The 17,950-nt window shown below is 42.6% G+C and overlaps 1 protein-coding gene and 1 long non-coding RNA gene across 2 annotated transcripts in view; one reads left to right on the top strand and one right to left on the bottom strand.

The window, feature by feature from the left end:
• LOC144517367 (uncharacterized) overlaps positions 1-3,892 on the top strand; it is a 149,354-nt gene extending 145,462 nt beyond the window's left edge. The window contains exon 4 of the long non-coding RNA XR_013501925.1: positions 3,836-3,892. This is a non-coding gene — a long non-coding RNA (uncharacterized LOC144517367). The remainder of the gene's footprint in view (positions 1-3,835) is intronic.
• LOC144517362 (uncharacterized) overlaps positions 1-17,950 on the bottom strand; it is a 403,478-nt gene that overhangs the window by 16,303 nt on the left and 369,225 nt on the right. The window lies entirely within an intron of this gene.

Genomic DNA, 17,950 nt, shown 5'->3' with positions numbered 1-17,950 from the left:
CACACGCGGGACACGATCCCCGGTCTCCTGGGTGAAAGTCGTGTATTGTTTGACCCATCCACCACCCCGACCAACCTCCTTACACGGATTTTCGGCTTTTCAGTACTAATCGCTACCATAATGGTGCTGTTATCACGTAATATGGATCCCATTCAAATACATTAGTTTAAAATTCATGCTCACCAACACGATAAAAACCAGAAAAACGTGCCTCTGTACACGAATCAATAGATTAAATAACGTCACCATTTCACGACCTGCCATGAGACTGGGCTGAAAGTAAACATGTCTGACCCTTGATGTGATTCATATTTTCCAGTGTGGCCCTTAGTGAAGTTGAGTTTGACACCCCTGCACTATAGGATCAAATTAGTCCATGTTATTTACTTTAAGTATAAAATAAGAATGTTCCCTTTGTTGAACGTATTACTTGTCCTGAAGAATTCATAGTACAAAGTGCTTGCTGTCATTCTGTCTGTGGCCAAAATGAAAATAATTGATACCTGATGATTGAGGTATATGAAGCAGCCAGGTGTCTACCAGGCGACCAATCTCGACGTCTGTTCTAGATGGAGTTTGAATTAAACTAATACCTGTTTTCTGAACAAGCGCGCTTCATCAATGGTTTAGTTTTGAAGGAGGAAGTTACTTCAAAGTTACAAAAAAGCATATAGTGCTGGACTCGGTCGGGACCGACTAGAATATTTGGCGAGTCCAATGCCCGAGTCCGAGACAACAGAAAAGCGCCTTGAGTCCGGACTCGGACTCAAGCACTACAGCCCTGCAACTAACCATTATTTTCATTGTCAATTCATCTGTTGATTTATTTCTGGATTAATAGATTAGTTGTTTGGTCCCAAAAATGTCAGAAAATGGTAAAAAAAAAATCGTGTTTCCCAAAAAGTCCCAAGATGACGTCCTCAAATGTCCACAACTCAAGATATTCAGTTTACTGTCCCAGAGGAGAGAAGAAACTAGAAAATATTCACATTTAACGAGCTGGAATCAGAGAATAGTTGGCTATGAATTTAACAGTTGATAACTAATCAATTAATCGATTCATTTTTGCAGCTCTAAATGTTTCTACAAACATGTCAGCCAAAAAATCACGACAGAATGGAGAAATAATGCACATAAAGTGAGTGGGCACTGAACTGTAAATTAAACTTTATGGATTGAGCTTAATTTGCATAGCATCCAAACAAAAGGGTGTTTCTAATATATATATTTTTCACTAAATACACCCTAAAGCTAATTGGTACCGCACCGTACTCACTCTAATGAGCCAATCAATCAAGATTAAAGTCAGGAGTTTTACTTTTACACAAGAGTTTGTTTGAAATAAATAGGTCAAAGTTACATAAAAGTCATACTAACTTTTCTTTAATTATACAATTGACGTATTGGCTATTGACGTACAACCACATTGTTATGTTATTTTATGATTGACATATTACATACCTGAGGGCCAATTCGGGGTCGGGCTTGAATCATTTACAATCCCGTAATTGTCTCCATCTGTTGAAAGCCCGACCGAGTGCGACTCACATTATCGTCGTCTTTCACTTCACTTTTCCCTTCCAGCTTTTTTGTTAAAGATTATGTTTTGGGCATTTTTAGGCCTTTATTGACAGGACAGCTGAAGAAATGAAAGGGGGGAGAGAGAGGGGGGAATGACATGCAGCAAAGGGCCGCAGGTCGGAGTCGAAACCGAGTCGAAGAGTAAACCTCTACATATAGGCGCCCGCTCTACCAACTGATCTATTCGAGCGCCCTCCCTGTTCTTCGTTTAATTTCCTTCTTTCCTGCGATGGCCCTGCCCCGGCATCAGCCATAGCTACAGCAGATAACTTCTAAAATAACACCAAAATACAGGTAGGCCTATATAAAGAAATCTCCTGTTACCTTCCTGGCTGGATACACTAACACGTAAATCCATTTCGTGACTTCGAGGGAAAAATCGGACCCGAGCAACGACACTAATAAAAACGACGTAAAAATAGCGCTCTTTTCACTGTTAGGGCCCTATTTTAACGCTCTAAGCGCAGGTGCAGGTGCCTTTAAGGCGTGTCCAAATCCACTTTTGCTAGTTTGACGGCGGAAAATAGGGTCCGTGTGCCGGGCGCATGGTTCAAAAGGGTTGTACTTAGTGTCTTCATTAATCAGAGGTGTGTTTTGGGCGTAACATGCAATAAACCAATCAGAGATCATCTCCCATTCCCTTTAAAAGCCAGGCGCGTTTGGACCTTGGAGCATTGCTGTTATGATGGAAGATTTGCACCGTAATATTTGTATTTGTAATCTTCTGCATGTGTGTGTGCTGCTGTGCGTCCCTGTGTGTGTAACAAGCATAGTGTGCGCGCGCTGTGCACGAGCCTAGGAGCATTTTACTAATGCTCTGTTAAAATAACAATGAAATGCTGCGTTATTGACTTTAGACCAGGTTTTTGTTGGTCAATGGTGCGATCACTTCCCGCTGCCTCAAGATAGAAATACACCCAGAATGCACCTGAACACACCTCCCTGTCAGACCAGCACGCCCAGAATGCACCTGAACACACCTCCCTGTCAGACCAGCACGTCCATGGGCGCACAGATGGGCGCAGGTGCATTTGCTATTTAAACGACGTGGGCGCTGGACGGGAAACTGACAACTGCGTCGGTCTGAAACTAGCAAAGACACTTGCGTCGCGCTGTGCACTTCGTCTCACTTGCTGTTTCAGGTCATTTAAGATGTGTGTGTGTTTTTTGAAACCCCAGCTGCTATAATATTAAAATATTTTACAGTTAGTTTTTACCCTGTTCTGTAGCTGTATTGTGAGAGTTTATATTAAGTCATTAAAACAAAATGAAGCGACCCGGCTGGCATGCCAGCAGCTTTTATTATAACCTTCACAGTCCGTCTCCCCCCCCCCCATGAATTATTGATCAGTGCACCTCGGCGACACACTGCATGTGCTACAGGGCAGCTAGTCTTCTCTCTACATGTTCTGCAGCTTGTTCTGTCTGTCTGTGTTACAGGTAGGAGAGCAGTGGAGGGTACTTTACAGTAGATTAAATAGTCATTAAATAAGCTTTCCTAACGCTACCATCACGGCTCCAGGGATGGTGAAGTCAATAGGTTGTTCTGTTCACAAAGTCTAAAGTTCAGACTGAAATGTCTGCACAAATATTGGATGGATTGCCATGACATTATCTACAGACATTCATGTCCCCAGAGGGTGAATGCTAATGATCCGCTGACTCGGCCTTCAGCACTCTGGCATGTGGCAAAAATCTCTTAAAGTTTAGTTATGGAAATTAGTCGACTAATCTGTTTTGGTCTTAGTTGACTAAGATTTCTTCAGGCGATTAGTCATTTTTTATGCTTTTTTTTATGCTGAATGACTTATTTCCAAGAAACTTCTGAGTACATCTCTGGTAAACACAAGATCTGAAGTGGTGCTTTTGCTTGATCCTTTGTGGAGAAACGCAGTTTTACAGATCTGTCGATTACATCAACCTGTCGATTAGTCGACAAAACCGAACGAGTGTTAGTCGACTGAGAATTTCTTGAATCAAAGACAGCCCTGATGGAAATAGTGGCAATCCATTTTCTGTCACTGATGCAGGTCTGTGTGGTGCTAGCATCAGGAGAAAAGGCAGAAAGGATTGATTGGTCACACACATTATTGTCTGTGAAAGTGAGTCCCGAGGCTCTTCTAGGTGTGCTGGATGCCTTATTTTCATGAGATGTTTATGGTGCACGTGGCTACATACAAGTTATCCTCATTATTATGAGAAAAAATTGTTTTATTCTGGTTTAAATATTTTTTCTCTGTCTGTGTCTCTCCAGGGAGTTTTCCCAGCCAGCTATATTCACTTGAAGAAAGCCATCGTCGCCAACAGAGGGTAAGTTCACAACCTCTAAAGGCCCTGACACACCAACCCGACGGCCGACCGTCGGCAGAAAAGGCAGTCGGACTGATCAAGTCGGCTCCCTGAGGTTCAAAAAGTGCCTCAGAACACACCGAAGCGACGCCGAGAGGAGCGTACGTTCTGCGCGTGCACGAGACGTAATACGTCTTCATAACAGCAGGCGGCGCTAATCTGTATTGTCGCCCCAAAAATGAAAACCGGAAATGACGAACGCGGCACGTGGGTCTGGCTTCTCCAGCCGACAGTAATGGGGTCTTGTTCGCAATACTATCTCGTATTTTATGAAAATAGTTCACCGAAACGTGTTTCTGAAAACATTTATAAGCGAGAAATAGGCCGTGCAGTTGCTGAATCTGTCTTCATTTCAGATCGACAAAGGTCCGTTTAAAAGATTTTCGTCAGATTTTGAGAGGCGTCCGTCACTCATCCCGCTCGCCATTTCCGGGTTAGCACTCCACCAATCAGATTGGTCGTTGAGTCCGACTGCCCGCCCTCCGATTTGGCTACATCCACACCACTACGTTTGGGTTTAAAAACTAATATCTTTTGCTACGTTTACGCCTCGCCTCCACACTACTCCGGCGTTTTCCGAGCCCCTAAAACTGAGACATTTGGAAACACTGCTGCCACCGTTTTGGTTTGAAAACTCCGGGGTTGTTTTGTAGTCTGAGTGGACATAAACGGAGACCTTTGGAAACGACGACGCACGTCAGTTGGTCTTATCGGTTAGGTAGCTTACAGACCTTTCAGTAACAGTTCCACCTCGCCGTCGCTCCCAGATAATAAATCCCTGCTCTTACTTTTCACCGTTGTTGTTCTTTCTCCAAAGTATTTTCTGTGTTTTCAACATTATACATCCATGATTTTCAACTGCAGAGTAACATCAGACAATCTGCTTCCTGTTTACATGCACATGCCCAGTGTGTGCGAGCGTTCATGTGATATGTGATGTCAGACGTGTTAATATGGACGCAGAATAGTTCTGCTACCGGAGCTAAAGCTCTTGAGTGCACGGAGATCGTTTTTGTCTCAAAACGCCGCTTAAAAATGAAAACGTAGTGTAGATGTAGACTAAAGTTGTCATATCGCTGGGAGGAAGAATGAGTTCATGTGACTGTGTCTTCCACGTTTATCAGTGTTCAAATCCCCCAACGTCTCGCACTAGGATTAGGCAATGGTTAGGGTTAGGGTTAAGGTTAGGGTTAGGTGCCTTGAAGTCAACGGTTGCAGCGCTGCCTGGAAGGAGACGTTGGGGGGGGGCTTAAAACACCATCGAGCGTCTTCCACACAGTTATTATTGGATTTCCAAGATGAATGAGCCCCTTCAGCTTGATCCTTTTATCTGGTTATCACTCAGTTCCTTCCTCTGTTTGTTTTTTTTGCCTTGCCTTGCCTTAGAGACTGAATGAATCCAAATCAATTTCACTTCACAGGCTTCTGCAGCTTCCGAACAAAACTTCTATTTGGTCATTTTTTCTCCTGCTGTGAAAAAGATTTCAAAGTGCTCCGTATATTGAAACCAGTCGGCTGCACCTTGTGAAAGTCATGCACAGGATAGTAGGGCTGCTCGATTTTGTAAAAAAATCATAATCACGATTAGTTACCACGATTACTCATTGACTTTTAGAAATATGTTGCAATTATTTAACCTAAAAAACTGTGAAAAAGTTAAACTAATCAACAGTGAAAACACCTAAAACTGTCAACTTTCCCTTAATACTTTTCCCATTTCAAACACTTTTTTCCCCCCCCCATTCAGAACATAAGACAAAATAAGAGTTTACTTGCAAAACTTGTCATGTGTTTTCGTGATCATTAGGAGCTGAAATCGTAATCAAGATTTAAGTTTGGATTAATTGCACAGCCCTACAGGATATGTGTAATGATTTAATACCATGAGGGTATATTTATCTGTCTGCATCTTTGCCATGGCAACACTGATCTGATAGTGTAAGGAAATACAAACGGAATTGCTCTCCTCTCTCGGGATGACGCCACACTCGAGTGTACTTGCTTTTCCACAGTGCCGGGAGGCCTTTTTTTTTTCTTCTCGTAGCTAAAGTCATTTAAGAGCTAATTTGATGAAATCTCGTTTTCAGTTGGGATCAGTTGTTTTGAGAGCCACTCTCTCTAAATAAGGTATGAAGCTCCTCGTTTCTGATTCCCTTTCAAGTTCAAGAGTACATATTTTAATACATTTGCATAATGATTGGAAAAAGTTTTTTCTTTTTTTTTTTTTTTTTTTAAACTCCAGATTAATCAGAGTTACAGAGCGTGTCTCGTTTTGCATAATAGTTTTTTAATTAAAGGCACGGAGAGTAAATTAATTGGAATTAGTGAATCCTGTATTGTTTTTAAGTAGAGCTCCGGGGCAAAGAACCAGCGGAGAGTTATGAGTGGAGAGTCAGAGTGTGTTTTACTGAATCTAGGCGACTGGTGCATGATGACAAATATCGTTATGGACTAATGACCAAGTGGGTCTAAAAGAAGTGTCTGGTGTGTGTGTGTGTGTGTGTGTGTGTGTGTGAGAACATGAGCATACTTCATTGCTCTTCTTTCAGCTTTTCTTCCAAGCTCTTACTGTAAAAACAAGGCTACACAGCACAGCATTCGTCATGCACACTAAAGCTCATTTCAGACTGAAGATTCGCGACGAGACGAAACCGTTTTAGAATGTCGCAGAGAAAAGTTTCAGCTGTCTGAACCGGCACGTCTCAGCTCGACTCAAACCAGCTGATGATGTCGCTGTGACTCAGCTGGTGGAGTCTCCGGAGGCTGGTTTTAGAACGTAAGAGACGTCTCCTGTTTCAACAGCCAATAGAGAAGTCAGCTGGTCGAGTCTCCAGAGACTGGTTTTAGAACGTAAGAGACGTCTCCTGTTTCAACAGCCAGTAGAGAAGTCAGCTGGTTGAGTCTCCAGAGACTGGTTTTAGAACGTAAGAGATGTCTCCTGTTTCAACAGCCAATAGAGAAGTCAGCTGGTCGAGTCTCCAGAGACTGGTTTTAGAACGTAAGAGATGTCTCCTGTTTCAACAGCCAATAGAGAAGTCAGCTGGTCGAGTCTCCAGAGGCTGGTTATAGAACGTAAGAGACGTCTCCTGTTTCAACAGCCAATAGAGAAGTCAGCTGGTAAAGTCAGCTATAGAAATAAAATGATCCATAATCCATTTTATTTTTATGTTACAAACAGCTGGTCGCAGTGGCAGAGTTTTAGACAGAGCCTCAATGACCGCCCGAAAGCACGGTAACGTTATATGGTTGCGCGATATAGAGAGTGACTGAAGAGAGAGAGCGCGCCCAGAGGCGTTAGAACAAAGCCGTGAATTAGAGAAATAAAACGAGTTTTCGCCGATTCATCACTATAAATGCAACTGTAGCAAACATCTCACTGTCACTAACGTGATCCACATTCATATTTAGACGAAACAAATGATATATCCAGCTACAAAAAAAAGCCTAATAGTTGGAAGTTAGGACGAAAGAACAAAGAGTCGTTGTTATGAAGATGATACACCGTCTCGTCTCATTGGCGTGAACTGGCAGGTTTCAGAATGCTGCAGACCGAACTGGGCTTAGTATTCCACTATTGTTCCAAATATGACAATATTCTGAATTTGATGCAGGTCATGTAAACAGCATATTCCGAATATAGCATTTTTCCAATTAAGATGTGTGATGGCCTAGTGGTTAAAGAAGCAAGCTTGGGACCGATAGGTTGGCGGTTCAATCAAAGAGCAGCGCTTGTCCCTCTCTCATTACCACCAGTGAGGTGCCCTTAACCACAACCGCTCCAGTGGAGCTGCTCAGTGGCCAGCAGATCAGACTGTGGTTGTACTGGGCAGCTACCAGGTATGAATGTGGAACTGTGTGAATGTGACAGGTCCTCGTTACAAAGGAGAAGTTGTTCTCAATCGACTTACCTGGATAACGTCGATATTATTCTGGTTTAAGAAGCATTCTTTGGACATGTATATGTTTTAGTTTATTTCATGTATATAGCACTTTAAAAGCAAACAAGTTTTGCACCAAAGTAACAAAGACGAAAACATGTATACCTGTACGAGCATAAAACACAGAATGATACACATAGATGTGGTGATTTAAAATATAAACAGCTTAGTGGGAATATTGTCTTTTTCAGAATATTGGCGGAAACCGGAACATTATGTGCATAAGAAGTCAGGCTCAATCAAAGGTGATTATTTTACAAATAAAGGATTTATTTAGAGGCTTTAGTCAGATTTCTGCAAACAACCAAGCAGTGAAAGATCAATATATACTCTATAAGAAGATATTCTTCTCCATTTTATCCTGAAAATCTTGAGTGACAAGCGACCATATGTAGGTCAAAGTCATCATGGACATACCAAAGAGGTTGTAATAATAAGAGGCGACACTCCATGTGAGTGTCGCCTCTTAAAATTATAACCTCTGTTGGACATACTATGGACTAACTATATGAACTAAACCATTTTATACCAAGTGAAATGCTCATTAAAAGTCAATAAATGTTTCTGTTTGTGTTATTCAGTGTGTCAGATCCCCTGACAAAGCTACCGCTACCCAGAACATACAGGCTGGACTCCAGTCTTTTGGCTCTCTTCGTGGCACAAATGGAGATAACTGTACAGCAAACAGAGGTGAAGCTGTTGTTGACACTGGGTGCTGGAAGAAGTGAAACACAAACCGAGAAATCGCTGCCAACACAAAACAACATCACAGTATGACACTGTGTTCAGTCTCTACTATCACTACTGTGTGTATTGATTATTGAAATGATTATTTGAGTTAATTATAGTTCCACATGAGTATTTGTTCAACAGAAAACAAATGCAGTGTCACTCAGTGTCTTTAAAGTGCTCATATTATGCTCATTGGCTTTTTCCCTTTCCTTTATTGTGTTATATATCTTTTTTGTACATGTTATAGGTTTACAAAGTGAAAAAGCCCAAAGTCCCCCCCAAAGGGACTTACCATCTCCAACAGAAAACACTGTTCACAAACTGCTCCAAACAGCTCTACTGTAGTCCAGCCTTTACTTCAGAGACAAACGTGGTCACTTTGTAACACACGTTATAATGCTCGCCTAGCTGCTAGTGTGGCACACCCTCATACTCTGCTTCTGACTGGCTAGTAGTCCTTATCTAGCTACTGTCAGGGCACGCCCTCATACTCTGCTTCTGACTGGCTAGTAGTCCTTACCTAGCTACTGTCAGGGCACGCCCTCATACTCTGCTTCTGACTGGCTAGTAGTCCTTACCTAGGTACTGTCAGGGCACGCCCTCATACTCTGCTTCTGACTGGCTAGTAGTCCTTACCTAGCTACTGAGCATGTGCGACTCCCAACAAAGATGGAACAGAAGTGCGATGTCTCACTCTGTAGCTAAAACAGAGAGCTCAACACACAGGGTGAAAAGAGGAGCTGCGGCAATGTGCAGTACAACAACAATCTGGTGTTTTTTGAAAATCCTATTCTGATATAACCTCTAAATACAATTATGAACCTGAAAATGAGAATAATATGAGCACTTTAAATAAGCACACCAACTCTCATGTCCTGCCCTTGTAGCTTTCCAACTCTTTTAAATTCCTTTATAATTGCCAGCTGACACTGCACACAACACAAAAAAGAGACTTAAGTAAGTGACACAAGTGTACATTATTGAAAATGTATGATGTTTTTTTTTTTTATTCATAATTAACAATATAAACAGAAGGAAAGCTTTGCCAGCTGTCTGCCTCTCTGCAGGATGAATACACTCTCAGAGCTGACATTTATAAATATCAGAAAGCCGCACTTCAGGAATTACACACAAGAGACAAATAAACCTGTAAACACACACACACACACGCGCACACACACACACACACACACACACACACACACACACGCTGCATTCATGCAGGCAGTATTAAACACTCTGAAACATACTACTGTACTGCACAAACACATGTAAAGGCATTTTCAAAAACACACATGCAGTTAACAGAAAATGAAATCTGAATCATATCTATACTCAGATATACACACACCTAAACAAACGTCTTCCTGTAAGTCCCGTGCTAGAAAGAGAGAGGATTAGGAGCTTCAGTTGAGCCCCGTCACCTGGGATCAGTGTTACATCAGACCCTTTGGGCACGATTATCATCAGGGTTCTCCCTGCGTTCATAAGGTTCAGGTGCAGCACCCGAGCTGTTTAGAGCAGCACCCTGAGCCGAATGAATGTAACTAAAAGACTTTTCTCAGCTCTTATGACTGTAGTTGGACATCTTTTAGTAAGTTTTGTCCATGAGCTTTTTGAATGTTATTTATTTATTATCTGCTGTAGCTTTTCCAACATTTTAGACTCAGATATGGTGATAACGGACCACAATTAGGTAAAAAAAAAAAAGAGACGCAGAACTAGCACAAAAGGGACACAAACCGAGGACAAAGAGACGCAAAAACGTACAAAGAGAGGTCGCTAGGATAGCTTTTTGGGTGTTATTTGTTATCGGCTTTAGCTTTTCCAACATTTTAGACACAGATATGGTGATAACGGACCACAGTTTGGTAAAAAAAAAAAAGAGACGCAAAACTAGCACAAAGGGACACAAACCGACTACAAAGAGACGCCAAAAGAGACGCCAAAACATACAAAGAGAGGGCGCCTGGATAGCTCGGTTGGTGGAGTGGGTGTCCCATGTGTGGGGGATTACTCCTCGACGCAGCGACCGACCTGCGGCCCTTTGCTGCATGTCATTCCCCTTCTCTCTCTCGCCCTATCATTTCTTAAGCTGTCCTGTCAAATAGAGGCCTAAAATGCCCCAAAAATCCCACAAACAGAAACAAAGTGTATGGGGAAATTGCTTTTTTTTTTTATTTAAAAATGTAAGATTTTCTTTAAGAAGGACACCTTAACCCCCCCCTGCCAAATACACGCACCTAAGTCTTCCACAAACCAAGGGAAAACACTGGTCTTGTAGGTGCATAGTGCTTCGTTATACACTGACAAAGAGAAATATTTTTTTTTTTTTTTAAGACTACAATATTTTGGCTTTATAAAGAAATGGCAGCATTGGTTATTTCTTTTGGCTTAAAAGGACCCATGTTTATTGTAAATTGCATATGAAGCCCAGTGGTTATACTGTAAAAGCACTTTGAGGGAAAACATACTTTTAGAAGCACAGCGTGTAAAAGTGTGTGTATACATGTGTGTACGTGTTAGTGCGACAGTCAGCTCCCATTAAGGACGCAGTGGTCAAACGGCCTCTGTCCTGCATTTAACCCTGAGGTTAATGTCAGCATATGGGGTTTGATGCTACTCATTTCTGACACTGTGTGTGTGTGTGTGCGTGCGCTGCTTACTGCTGTGGGACTTTTCCGTATTTCGATGTTTGGTACAGACTTTGAACACTTTCTTATTATTTATATTACAATATTCATTTCTTCAAAACTGGTCATATTTTCCTTCAGGCATGACAATACAGTTTTATTGTACACGGTCTTCTTTAAACCTCTAAACTGATATTTACGTTTCTCGTTGTGGCGCCTTCTAGTAGCCGTAGTAGTTATAGCGGGAGAAAAGCAGGATGTAAGGTGAGGAAGTATGACGGGCACGCTACATTACACCAAGGGGGTAAGCGAGCATCCGGAAAGCGTACCTCCTATGGGGAGATTCTGAGGCTAACAAGCCATCACCTCCCGTTAGCATCCCATTGACTGCCATTCATTTTGGCGTCACTTTGACAGCGAATAACTTTACATCTGAGGCGTTTAAAGACTCTATTTGTCCATTGTTTATTTCTAAAGAAATACGACAATGTATAAAAGGCTCCATTACCTTGTACCTCACGTCATAACGTAGCAGACGTTTTGACGGAGCGGACCTTCCAAAACTACGCTTCCACTATAATGAACGAAACTGGCGCCACTGGCCACGAGAGCAGCGCGTAGTGGTGCGTCCGCTCCGCAGAGATCTGCTCTACACACTATTTATATTTATTATGCGAGGTGTGTGCAGCCCTTTCACACAGAAAGTCATCATAAAGTGTATATTTCTTTATTGGTAGATTCATTTTGAGAGTTTCTGTTTTTATTTCTCGTGTCCCGTCACCTGCGTCCTCTGATAACAGCTGACAGTAGATTGTCGTTTCACAGCTCTGTGCCGGCTTCAAAAACTGAAGAAACAGCAATCCCAAAGCAAAATGCTCTCTGTCTCGCCTGTGACTCTCACAATCCTACGCCGTGTGTGCGCAGCAGGTGTAGCCGGTTAAAAGATGCATTCAGCGGGGGGGGTCAAACAAGTACTTTTGGTGCCTAAACCTAACCAAACCGCTACCATTTTCACAGGTCTGATGAGTCAGGGAATCAAATCCCTGTTTGGTTTTCACCATTGTAGGAGCCAAATATTGTATGTTGTTTATGGTCTCATTCATGTTGTTTGTTGATTACCGTGTTGTGTTGTGTGCTTATATTGTAGGTTGGTGGGCGTGTTCATCGCGGTTGGAGCGGAAGTGATGACATATATGTTTGCTTCACCTGTTCACCTGGGTTTTCTGGGGTTTTGACTAGAGATGGTCCGATACCATTTTTTGCTTCCCGATACCGATTCCGATACCTGAACTTGCGTATCGGCCGATACCGAGTACCGATCCGATACCAGTGTGTCATGAATTTTATTATGTTTTAAGAACTGTATACTACTATCCCTGTATGTAATGTATCATGGATGTGATATGATTTATATCTTTGTTGTCAGTCTGGCTCAGGTTAAACTCTTTGTGAAACATGAACAAACTCAAACAATGAACGCCCCAGAACTTTCTTTTATTCTCCAGTTTGACAGTCAGTTATAACGGAAAAAGAACATAAATAAACTACTTTAACGTAGATTTTCTTTAAGGCTTCATTACGTGGTATCGGATCGGTGCATTAACTCCAGTACTTCCCGATACCGATACCAGCGTTTTAGGCAGTATCGTGGCTGGTATCGGAACATCTCTGGTTTTGACAGAGAGGGGGTGAGCCTGGGAGTGAACACGTCACAGTGTGTTTGTGCACGTCTCAGTGTTTAGTCCCTCGCAGCAGCACTTTGTTGGACTGCTTACAGCCGCAACAACCATCAAGTAGTGAGTGTTTGGGGTTCATGTGAGGAAATGTGAATGAAAGAGGCAGCTTTAAAAGTAATGACTTATTTGGAGGTTGTGATTGATGAAGCTCAGGGCAGGACAGAAGCCAGCCGGCTCCGAACACATCACAGTCCGATTCAGAGTCTCCATCTTTGATGCCATCCTTTTATCTAACGAGAGCGAACATATGAAGGATTTTAGAGTTCTGAAGCGTGTTGTCGCGCCGGGACGTTTAATGAGCGAAGAAGTCCGGCCGCCAGACACCGACTGATCCCAGATTCAGATCCAGTTGTGTTTGTAAAATCAACTCAATTACTTTAAAGTCATGTTCAAATGAAAGATTGATGCGAGAATCATCTCATCTCAAGTTTTGAGAACCGGTCGGCAGAGAAAGAAAGAAGTTCACCAAAGAACATTCAAACTATAAAAGCTGAACGAATGGAGTCAAAAACGGCAAACAAATTGCTTCGATAAACTTTGTTTTGAGATAATAAACCTCTACCTTTTTGGTACTAAGTGGTCTTTAGAATCAGTATTTCAAGAAATGTTACAAAGAGGTCAAATCGTGGAAAGCTCTGTACACAAAATATTAAAAGACCATCAAATCACACGGCTGGATTTATGATGTCAGTTAAAGTAAGAGAGAGAGAGAGAGAATAATACAGTTCAATACACATCTGTGGGGTTTAGTTATTAGATGACACAAGCAAAGACAAAAAGAAGTCCCCAAATATCAGAGAGAGAGAGTTCAAGAATACAATATTTGCATAGAGAACAGCATTAGGGACATGCATAAGGGACTGTTCGTTACTTATTTCAGGGGCCACCGGAGGAGTTTTGGGATCTTCAGTCAAAATAGACCTGACCCTCCCTTCACCAGCAATAATTTTTCAATGACCCTCCAAAATGATACATGGCATACAGATAGCCATTGTTTTTTAACAGCCATGACATATGTGACTAAACCTCTGCATTCTCATCTTACACATCCCACTCCTCTGTTATGGTGTGGGGGCCATTTCAGTAGATTTACTCACTAACATTGTTGTGGAAACACAATAATCATGGAAACTAAATGTACACTTCCTGCATTACTGCATTACTTCAAATACTAAGTTACTCCTCTAGTAAACTAGTATTCACATGAAATAAAACAATGAAACATTGAGACCATTCAGCAAAGCACACTGGGTAATAACAAAGTCAACACTGGTTGCTATGGACTCGTCACTAGGCTTCCTCAGTCATTGTATATTTTAGTATAGGTAAAGCTGCCGAAGCTGAACATTATCCAAAACTCCATTTCTGAGCGTCAATTTGGGAGCTCGCATGCTACCACTCCTTCCTTCTCAAATATATATATATATATATATATATATATATATATATATATATATAATATATACATAATATCACCGAGACCAAAAGGATATTTGAGTAGGGTATGGCTACAGCCTGGAGACCTCCCGTCTTGCCCTCCCGACTTGGTGCAGTCCGCAAGCTTTGACTTTTCAAAATAAAAGCTTGCGTCTGATCCGTTATGTTTTCGTACGGTGTTTTGGATGTTTTTGAACTAAACAGTGCGGCAGTCATGCTAACGAATACAATTATTTTTTCAGCAGATGTCTTAGTTACAACACGATGGAGCTAGCAAAGCAGTTTTGTGTTTATATGTGCGAGCAGGATTTATTCAGTTTGGGAAATCCCACGGTCTCTAAAGCTACAGTTCAAATTGTCTGGCTGACTAAATAGGGAGGGACCCAGACCCAGAGCTACATGGAGCTACATGGATAAATATGCACCAAACAAGCCACTTTGAAATGTTGCTGTTCTCATGAATACAAAAGTTGGGTGACCCTCCCTCCTAGACTAAAACAAATTGGATGACCCTCCCCTCAACAAGGAATAAAAAGACATGACCCTCCACTATTTTCCTCCGGTGGTCCATTCCATAAATACCGAACGGTCCCTAACTAGAAATATATAAATATTAGGATGAAGCAAAGGTGTCTTTAGACTGACGAAGGACAGAAATCAGCTTGGGGCAGAGAGAGAAGAGGCTCTGACTTTTAGAGTAAAAGGTCAGGCAAGATGAAAGAGGGAGAAGACTAAAAGCTGGAGAGATAAGTTGAGTGCAGAGAGGGGGAAAGCAAGTGTGTAGATGAGGGAAGAAAAGATGGCAGAAGTGAGACTAGAAGGAGATGTGGGAAGAGATGCATGGAGGGATAAAGTCCGAAAGGAGTAGATGGAAGGAGAGGAGAAAAAGGAAAGGGAACATTTGCAAAATAAGAGAATAGTATAGGAGAAAAAGAAGTGGAGGAAAGGAAAAGCAGACTAGAGACAGAGGCTACATCTACCCTACGAGGGCTGTGTCTCAAAGCGCCTACTTGCACACTTCAGACACTTAAGTTTTAAGTATACAGTGTAGATAACGCAAAAAGTCAGAGCACTGAAAGTACCCGGATGACCCCCTAAAAACGGTCAAAAATTTCAGTGTGGAACGATGGACCCTACTCGCACTAAACGGGCGCCATCTTGACTACAAAGTGGAAGGGAGCCCTTGACCAGCAGCTGATTGGACGAACGCGTCACGTGGGTCTGACTGCTCGAGAATTTCAAACCGACTGTCATGGCGACTCGGACGGAATACGATCTAAACCAAAACGTGTTTCTGAAAACATTTGAAATGAGAAATAGGCCAATTTTGAGAGGTGACGAGCCGAGCCGGCCGCTCCTCAATTGGCGGGCTGGAAAATCGCGTTCACATGTGTTGCGTTCGTCATGTTCATCCCGCTCGTCATTTCCGGTTAAGTGTTTTAACATAAATGTTCATTTTGGGACAATACTAACCATCGAAAGTGGGCACTACAGCAGTAAGTGGTCAGTGCACATTAGCAGTGTACTGACGGAAGTATGCGGAATGAGACACAACCTAGGTTTTGGTTTTTAAGTGGCGTTTTGAGACAAAAACTACCTCCGTCTACACAAGAGTATTATCTCCAGTAGCAGAACTAATCTCTGTTTATACTTAGACAAAATTGCCACAAAATGGGCCTGAAATGAACCCCTGACCACACGGGTGAAGCTATCAACCTACCTGCTACGTTGGCGTTAGTTGTTTTTTTGCCGCTGTTGTTCTTTCACATTTCAACCAAGTCCTCCATTTCCTTGGACTTGAACTCATGAATGTGGCGGCACATTACTGGGGCGAAGAGGCCGGCTAAAACCAAAAAGGACAATTAAAACAGAAAAAAGACGCTTTAATACCAAGTGGTCAGTTGGCGACAGCGACAGGTTTCCTGAGTGTCTGATTTACGACAGCAGTACAAAACGAATGGACTGCAGTGACTGTCGTGTGTTTGGCTCAGAGAAAGTGGAGTTAGATCAGTTGGTAATCGGGACTAAAAACTTCAAATTAGAAGCAATTAAGGACCACAACAACTCATCGTGAAGCCTTTATGAGGCTAAAGAATTGGCTGGTAAAAAGCCTGTGTGGCTAGTGGATTTTAAAATCCACCTGGCACAGTGGCTGGTGGCCAAAGAAGTTAACTTCAGGCTCTGCACTTGACCATTCACGTATACTGGGCATGCGTGTGGCGGTGTAAATAAGGAAGCAGCATGTATACGCCGCCCGGTTGGTGGTAGTTGCTTATTTGCAGAAAGACTACGGAGGAAGAGCAGCAATGGAGAAAAATAAGACAAGAGATTTCTTTGTTTTGTCCGATGACGAGGTGTAACTGTCACTGAAAGTAACACGACTACAAGGCGATAAAGGCGGAGGAGAACACAGATTGGGAGTCCGCGCATGTCGAAATAACCACTGACAGTCAGGCCAGGATGTTGGTCTTTTTTCTGGGAGAGGGTCACGTGACAGGGTCGTGACGAATCAGGGAAGGACACGTCATGACTAGCGTCAGCGCCGTTGTTTCCAAAGGTCTCCGTTTGTGCCTGTTTGTGCTCCGTTTGTGCCCGTTTGTGCTTTCAAAGGCCTCCCTTTTAGTGGCTCGGAAATGCTGGAGTAGTGTGAACGCAAGGCGTAAACGTAGAAAAAGATATACGTATTTCAACCAATATGTGGTTGTGTAGATCTGTGATTCCCAACCAGGGATAGTTGTGCCCAAGAGGGTACTTCGGCAGTTGCCAGTATGTGGAATAATTGTGGAGCAGCTCCAAAAAAATAGAAATTATGATTTTAATTTAAAGAATAATCAAGAAATATCAGCAAGAAGTCAACTGTAACACCTGAACACTAGATGTTGCAGTTATGTAAGAATGTGTGAAAACTAGCGAGCAAGCGGGCACAAAAGTTTTAACAGGTGACTAAAAGTAAAGAATAAATGGTAGAAATAAAAGTAATCACCTAAATAATTAGCTTAAAGTTTTAAATAAACGGTTAAAAACTGGATAAAGGGTCAAATATTCAGTGGGGGGGAACCTCAGACCACAATTGTTGTAGGCTACATTTATATTGCTACGTTTTGGTTTGAAAAGGACTATCTTCTGCCACGTTTCCCCCTCTCATTCCCCCCTGCTCTGGTGTTTCCCCCTCTCATTCCCCCCTGCTCTGGCGTTTCCCCCCTCTCATTCCCCCTGCTCTGGTGTTTCCCCCTCTCATTCCCCCTGCTCTGGTGTTTCCCCCTCTCATTCCCCCTGCTCTGGTGTTTCCCCCTCTCATTCCCCCCTGCTCTGGTGTTTCCCCCCTCTCATTCCCCCTGCTCTGGTGTTTTCCCCCTCTCATTCCCCCCTGCTCTGGTGTTTCCCCCTCTCATTCCCCCTGCTCCGGCCTTTCCCCCTCTCATTCCCCCTGCTCTGGTGTTTCCCCCCTCTCATTCCCCCTGCTCCCCCTTTCCGAGCCCCTGAACCCGAGGAATGTAAAAACACTTCTGACCCGTTTTGGTTAGGAATCTGCGGGGTTGTGTTG

The sequence above is a fragment of the Sander vitreus genome, chromosome 4 (genome assembly GCF_031162955.1).
Source record: "Sander vitreus isolate 19-12246 chromosome 4, sanVit1, whole genome shotgun sequence".
Taxonomy (NCBI): Eukaryota; Metazoa; Chordata; class Actinopteri; order Perciformes; family Percidae; genus Sander; species Sander vitreus.
The sequence above is the reverse complement of the archived record's forward strand: the minus strand, read 5'-3'. Positions and strand labels throughout refer to the sequence as shown.